This window comes from Corvus moneduloides, chromosome 19 (assembly GCF_009650955.1).
Source record: "Corvus moneduloides isolate bCorMon1 chromosome 19, bCorMon1.pri, whole genome shotgun sequence".
Taxonomy (NCBI): domain Eukaryota; kingdom Metazoa; phylum Chordata; class Aves; order Passeriformes; family Corvidae; genus Corvus; species Corvus moneduloides.
The window spans coordinates 9166618-9174599 of NC_045494.1; positions in this window are offsets into that span (position 1 = coordinate 9166618).

Below are 7982 nucleotides of genomic sequence, written 5' to 3' on the forward strand. Positions count from 1 at the left end.
GGGGGCAAAAAGGCTGCATTTGTCAGCCTGACAAAAACAGCCCCGAGATGTGGCATTTTCTTATGTTCACTGACTCCCCACGCAGAGCTTCCTCTCTCCAAGCAGCGCTCCCGCAGCCCTGCATCCGGATCTCTCTGCTCCCCACCAACAGGCACAAAAAGCCCACAGCTATTCAGCTGCACTGACCAGACTCCCCTCCCTGGACTCTGACTGCCAGAGTGATGTTTATCTTTCATTTCTCCCCTTGAGCCCAGCGCAGAAAAATCCTGCTGAAGGTAAATCCCCTCTTTTAATAACGCTGAACTTTGATGGAAGCGGTTTTTAGTCGAAGATTTGCTGATTGCTCACGGCGAATAATAAAGCCTTTGGTTTATAAACAACTGGGCTTTTATCATCTGGCCTCTCCTTTTGTCACACCTTGCTCTTGATCTTGCAGAGGTGACTGAAGTGGCTGGTGTCAGTTATTGCTCCAAAGAACCCTTTGATTGTGTCTGTCCAATGCAGCTGCACATCCCCGTGTCACCAGGGCCAGAGTGACGCTCACAGTCATTACTGAGTCAGTGCTGACCAGCACAGGCAGCAGCAAATTTGCTGATGGGAGGACAACAGAAGCTCAGACAGCTCTTTATGGAACCCACACTGTCACCGTACCCCTCACCCAAATGGGAAAAAGGGGGGTTCACCTCTTATGGCACAGCTGTGTTCAGTGTTCACTGGACTCTGCAAATCCCAGCTCACCCACAGAGTTGCGTTCTTTACACCAAACCCACCTCCTGGGGAAGGGTGCATCAACCAAGTGTCTCTCCTGGACCTGTCTCAACACCAGCAGTGCCCAGGACCACCAACCCCCTCTTCCCAAGCCCAGGTATATTTTATATTTAAATGAAGCATTAACATTGCATGCTTTGGGAGGAAATACTTGTGACTTAGTGCAGACGGTTAAAGCAAAGGCACGAATTCCCATCAGGAAGCAAGGAATAGTGTAATGGCTGTGAAGCTTTGTGGAGCCAGGAACATGCCCACTGCAATGTGAGCTGATCATATGGCACAGCAGATTTTGGTGTTCTCTTTGTCGTATGTCACGTACTTCAGAGCTTTTGTGCCGACTGCCAGGAGATGAGAAAAACATACAATTACTGGGGGAGGATCAAATATTCCATTTTCTAGGGAAACTGCAAGGGCCTAAGCAGCTCTGGGCTGTCTTCAGTAATAAAAGTATTAGTGTTTTTATGTATATATGCTGATCTAGTCCCAAGCTTATTAGTAAAGAATTGCAAATGTACCTGGCTCTCTGCAGCCTGCAGGGGAAAAGCTGTGCTCCTAATGCTTAGTTCTTAAGGCTTTGAGTTTATGAACATTGTTTTTCTGATTGCCTACAAATAGCCATGAACTGAAAAAATTGGTCCAAAACCCCCTCCAATAAACAAACAAATCCCTGTGTTTCCTTTATTGCTGTTCCTTCCAATGCTTCTGTTTAACTTCACCATTCATAGCGAGGATATGGCACAGTGACAGGCAGGAGGGAGTCCTTGGGGACAGTTGGCAGCTGGTGACACACAGCCATGGCACCGTGTGGCTTCTCCAGGCAAACCCCTGCCCAGAGAGCCTGGCCAGCAGCTCATGGGGCTCCAGCAGCACAGCCCTGCAGAGGCCCTGGTGAAAAGGACTGGGACAAAGCTCTTCTGAAGATAATTTTGGGGCTGAGAGTAGAGCACATGGAGCAAACCTTCTGCTCCATTTCAAGGCTTTTAAAAGAAAGTTTAATACATATCTAGAGGGACAAAGTCTGATCCAAAGGCAGTGGAAAAACATCAGGAGGACTTCACTGCTCTCACTAAAGCTTATGTAGGTACCCACACAGCTGGAGTTTCACTGCCTGAAATCCCCCTTCAGCAGCAACATCTGACACTGATAGACTCTGACACATAATTAAGCCAGAGAAACATTAGGATGAAAATATAGCAAATGGTTCTCAGCTTCCCTGGAGGCACTAGAATGTGGAGATAAGAGTCAGCTTACAGATAAAAGTGGCAGCAGTGAGATTCCCTGCCCGGTGCTGCTGGGTTGCAGCACAGTCTCCTTTTCTGCGTAACACACACACCTGCACCAAGTGCCTCTCTGAGGTGTTCAGAAGGAAGAAACCTTTAAGAAAGGCAGATAATGAGGAGAAGTGACTAAGCAGAGGCTTTGAGGCACACACAGAGCTATCACCCTCAGCCCAAGAGCTGTGCCAGGAGCCAAAGCACTCCTGGAGAGCTCTCAGCACCGCTTTGCGATGCTCTGAGTGTGGCTGCTGCTGGAGGAGTTTAAATAATCTGCCTTTGAAAGGATCTTGTGCTGCCAATCTCCAAGGCAGAGCACCACTCAGTTCAATCATCCCCAAAGCTGGACCCAGCTCTGTTCTTGTTTGGTTTTTAATCAATGGCTTCCTCCAAAGCCCACTGAAATCCAGGAAAAAGCTCGCGCTGACTCAAGTGAGCTCTGACCCAGCCACCAAGCATGAGGCTTGACCAGGAATTGTTTCTTTGGCAAAAGGAGATTCCTTGGGCTTCCATCCTTTTCTCACATCTGTCAAGAGTTTTTATATAATTCTTATAAAACCAGTATGAAACAACATCCATTATACTAACTGTTCCTCCAAAAGAGTGCGGGAGTTTCCCTCTCCACCATGCTGGATGCACCATCCTTGCAGATCCTCATCGGTTCCTCTCACAGCTCTCATGAAATGCAGACTGCTCACCTGAAGGCAATTGCTCGGTGTGGAACAAGAAATATCACAGAAGTCAGGAAATAAGAGAGAGTTTCCAGCATCTGAAGCTCTTTATTAACAGCAGGCTGAGCTGTGGAGATGAGAGCGTGCCCTAGGTTTTGCACTCTCCAAGTGGAGTTCAGCCCATCGGAAACCAAACCCTCTTTGAGGGAGGAATTTGCACATACAAACTCTCTAATTTTTCCATCAGTAGAAAAAGCCATTAAATAGGAATGAAAGCCTTCCCACCTTGAACAAAAACAAATCAAGTACCAAAAGCAACACTGCACCGAGCATGCAACCCCCAGAGATCCTTCAGCAAGACAAAAGGTAACTCAGGTTGCCAAATCAAACCTGCTGCTCCCCTCAGCCCTACCCTGTGCTCTCAGATCTCTGCCAGCTCTTTGGCATCACCACTGCAGTGCACAGTCTGTGCAGATGCTGTGCTGTGTAACAATAAAAACCTCCCTGGAGTCAGGACAGTCTCCTTTGCACCCACATGCATGGTAAAGGAAGAGGATTTCACCTTTTTTCAGTGTACAGTTCTGTCTTTCAGGGGAGGAGAAAGAATTCACATCTAAGTGTAATGGTAGTGGTTTGAGTTTCTGCAGGAAATGACTTGGGGTTATTAATATGAATTTTTTTCCATTGTAAAATGATCTGAAACGCTTTAGCACAAGGCGAAGATCCTGAAAATCCAGAGCAGCTGAAAGTCAGTGTAACAGCACACACTTTACACTCTTTATGTTCTGCAAAAAGCAAGGACAAAGCCTTTGATCTCCTCACCTTTTTGTGTGGCCACTGTATTCTCTGCCAGGTGTGGTGTTCTGTACTGAAGGTCTCAGGCTTACTGCAGCACTCCAAAGGTGTTTGATGGCTTTGGATGCATGTGAGGAGCAGATCTGGGCTCATATCTGTCACATAGGTGCTTGAAATGACACGGAATTGGATTCAGTGACCCTGAGAGTGCCTTCCTATAGCTGGCCTGCAGCTGCCTCCAAAGGGAGTAGCCACCACCAGCCAGATCCCCTGTGGGCACAAATCCATGTGGCACCTCAGAGCTCACCCTGCCAGCGACTCTGCTGTCCTCACAGGGCATCAGGAACCACAGAGCACTTGCTCAGGAGTGCTGTGATTAAAAGGCACAAGTCCCTCCTATGTTCTTTTTATCTGGGAGGGTTTTTAAAACCCATTCAACTACATTCCTGAAATAATGCTGACTGAAACCTGTTATACCATCCTCTTTAGAGATCTTACAGAGGGTTCTCTCCAGCAGCTCCTCCAGAGTTAGGACCTCAAACATCTGAGTGAGGAGAGAAAGCCCTAACTTTGAAATAAAGTATACCTGTAAATTTAAATTTAAGGGCATATTCAACTCTCTAAGACAGATGTAAACATAGATGTTACCAAGGCATTCAGAAGTTGGGGATCAAATTTGCTTTTCCTTATAGCTGTGCAGCTCGGGAGTGACCCCACTGCAATCCGTGTGCACAGTCCATGCCTTCAGATAATCCTCTGCACCAGAGTGATGACTGGTTCAGAAACAATTTCAGAGAGCAACAAAGCCCTGTGCATATTGCAGAGCTTAAACACTGCTCCGATGAGATTCACTGGCCAAGCTGCAGGGATTATACACCAGTGTGTGGTAACCTGAGAAAAGGATCTGCTACTGAGGCAGCAATGCAGCCAAATCAGTCTCTGGCTATCCCGTGGGACACTGAGCTGCAGTTGCTTTCAATACCTCTTTGTCATCCACTTCCACTGCAACTTTACATTCCACTTACAGGCTCTGCACTAACAGATGATAACTGAGCCTCCAAGTTTAGGATTAAGAAATGAATGTATGGATCTCATCTGACAGCACATACTTGGGATCTAACAAACCTCACCCCTGGGCTTCTCCAGACACATCCCAGTCTCTGCCCTTCTCACTTGGATAATCTATCAAGACCCCTCTGAACTTGGCCGAAGCAAAATACTTCCCTGATGCTTTGGCAAGTGATCAGTTAAGTCTTTTCACTTCCTGCAGGGTAGGAATCCCATGGGAAGAGGATCATCCATGTGGTGACAGGGCACAAGAGTATCACGAGAAACATCAGTGCCCACCTGGCCAGGCAGAACTTACACAACTAAAATCAAACTCAGCCAAAGGCTGGACCTGCTCTCCACAGCACCTCTACCTCAAAGCTCACATCGAGGACATAGATGCAGCATTTCACATGCTCACTATCCTGAACTCAAAATTCACACTCAACAATAAAATTCCACCCAGAAGGTACTTTAAGAGGACAACATGTACCGAGATGGTGCCTAACAAGGAGCCTCTGCTTCCAAACACTCATTGCCTACCTTTTGCCCCGACAGCACTTAGTTTGGAAGCCTGTCACAGCTGAATGGAACAACAAGAGCTGCCTTCAATTTGCCAAGGCAACAGCCTTCAGCTGCCCACCATATATACTGTGACCTTCACAGCCAAACAAAGGAGCACCTATTCATGGAGAAAATCAAGGGCTTTATAAAAAAAAAAAAATAGGACATGGCTGCTCAAACAGCCCTCACCACGTAGACTGGTACTGTCTGCTTCCTAACAAGCAGGCAAATTTGTTAGGAAGTTCTAAAATTAGGTGCTGAGCACCTGAAAAAAAGGTCTATTTAAAGCAGACAATAAAATGCCACACGGAGCTGTACTTCAAGACGGCTGGTTACGCTCAGCATGAGCCGTACGTGGCTCCAGAGGGGAAATTCTGCACCTGATGTACATGTGCAAGGTATTGTCCAGAGCAGCTGTGGCTGCCCCATCCCTGGAAGTGTCCAAGGCCAGGTTGGACAGGACTTGGAACAACCTGGGCTAGTGGAAGGTGTCCCTGCCCATGGCAGGGGGTGGGACTGGATGAGCTTTAAGGTCCTTTTCAACCTGAACCATTCTGTGATTCCATGAGTCTCTGAGTCTACATTATTTATCATTTTGGTACCAATAGTTTTTAGAATATTACAAGAAAACCACGTAGGGAATAACAGATCTTGAGGTTCATAAGACAATTTGATCCTTGATGACTTGGCTTTGTGTGCAAGTCCCTGAGGATTTACTCTGACAGTAATTATACACCGAGCTCCCTATTTCTGTTTGATTAAAATTCATCTTCCAAAAAAGCACTTGCAGTCCTTACTTAGACAGCTGGAGAAATGGAAAATTCACCACTTCTTCTGGTAGCTTTTCACCCACACTGCTGAAAGATGTGTTCCTTGTGCACACAAACAAATGGGAAACATCAGTATTCCAGACTCCTGCATCGTCCCCCTTTTAATTCTGATTGATCACGGTTCTCACACGCTCCAGGCCCAATTCCACCGGGTATGAAGTGCTCTGTTAATGCCTGTGGGTGTGCAGAAGAGGCTCAGTTCATGGTGAGAGCAGAGTGTTCGAGGGCAGAAGTGCCTTTTGTTCAGAGAACAGCTTTTGCTGTGCTGCAGAACAACTTCAGGCAAGGAACTATTTTTGAAGAGTTTAACAGGACAAAGTTCCCATGGATACATGTGTGTATCCTACATGTTCAAGGAAACAAGTGTCTCTCAGGCTCACTGATGCCTGGTGTTGCTTAATTAAACATTCTTGTGCTGGAAGGAAAACCAGGAAGTCGAAATTAGGTATTTACTAAACAGATGAAGTAATTCTCTGTCTAGAAGAACATATTACTCTGCTCACCTCTAAGGCCTTGTGTGATCACCCAAAACAAATCAGAAAACAAAATATCTGTTCTGTTCTCTCTTTGCCCTCTGTCCTGGCCACTAGATGAAGACAGAAGAAAAAAAAGAGAGAGAACAATTTCAAAACAAAAAGGCGACAGGACTGCAAAAGTTGCATGCAACCTAATTCTCAGAGATGATCTATTCATGCCAAATCCGGATCTTACTTGAAGTCTGTGGCAGTCAATCCCTTTGACTGCCATGCAGGCAGGATTTGGCCCTGGTGAAGCATCCGCCCGCATTCCCAGCTGCTCTGTCCAGCTGCCGCAGAGGAATGCGGGGCTGCCGAGGGCGCTGGCACGGGATGGAGTCCAAACTTCCAGTGAAAAGCAAATTCCACCTCAGTACTTGGATCTGAACTTTGTCGGTGCGATGGCTGAATCTGATAAAGTAACCCCCTGCCTGACAATAATTTAATTTAGATTCTTCTCCCTCACCAGCATGCAAACCATGTTTGAGCCAGCCCTTTATTGGATATAGCTTTGAGCATCTGGAGCTCTTCGGAGAGAGACACAAACACTCATGAGCAGTACCAGGAAGGAAAGGAGGGCTGTATTTGTGTGTGTGCTCACTTCATAGCAGATTACAATCAAGTGCTCAAGACAATATTTTTATAGGGTTGAATCCTGCTCCCACAATTCAACAAGATTTGCACCACTTCGTAGTATGCCACAGTGAAACAGGCAACAGTTTGCAGAAAAGCACTTTCAGGAGGGGTTAAAACAAGCAAATAAACACAGCTCAGTCATTTTAGCACTCTGGTTTAAACAGAAACGTTTGAAGGCATAAAGGCCAGTTAATTCCTATTGGAAATCAATGGTAGCTGAGGAAATGCAGCATTCTGCTACCCTTGGAACATTGTCCTTGGGCTATGGGCTGCCCTACCTCTGCTTTCTCTAAAATAAGATGGAAATGTAAGGTGCTTATTGATTTTGCAACTGTCCCCAGACTTCTTGCCTAAGGGGAAAAGTTGTCCCTGTGAACCTCATATTCATCCCACTCTGTGCTTCGCCTCTTTAGAAGAACCAGCCACCACTAAAGCTCGAATTTTAAATCTTAAGACAGCACTGTCGTGCTTTTCAGGGTAAAATTCAAAATACGAGCTGTTTACAGGGAGAAATGAGGCTGTTTCAGCCCGGGTTCGGTATCCACTTCAGCCTCTCTCCGAGCGCATCTGGAGCGCCCTGCGTGGGGCACCTGCGGAGCGCGGCTGCCTCCGGCTCTCCCTGTGGGCTACTGACACCTCTTTGCCCGATAGCCTGAAGCACAGCGCCGAGCCCCATCGCCAGCGATGCCACCGCGGCAGGAAAGCGCCAAATTCCAGCGGAGTGCCCAGGAAAACTTTTCAGGCAGCGCCCTTAGGCTGACGCTGCCCGGCGGGGCTCGTTCCGCGGGGGGCGCGGGGCGCTCCGGACCCGCTCCCGGCTCGGGGAGCCCAGCTCTCGGAAGGGAGAATCCCGTCCCGGGCTCGGGGAGCTCCGTTCCCGGC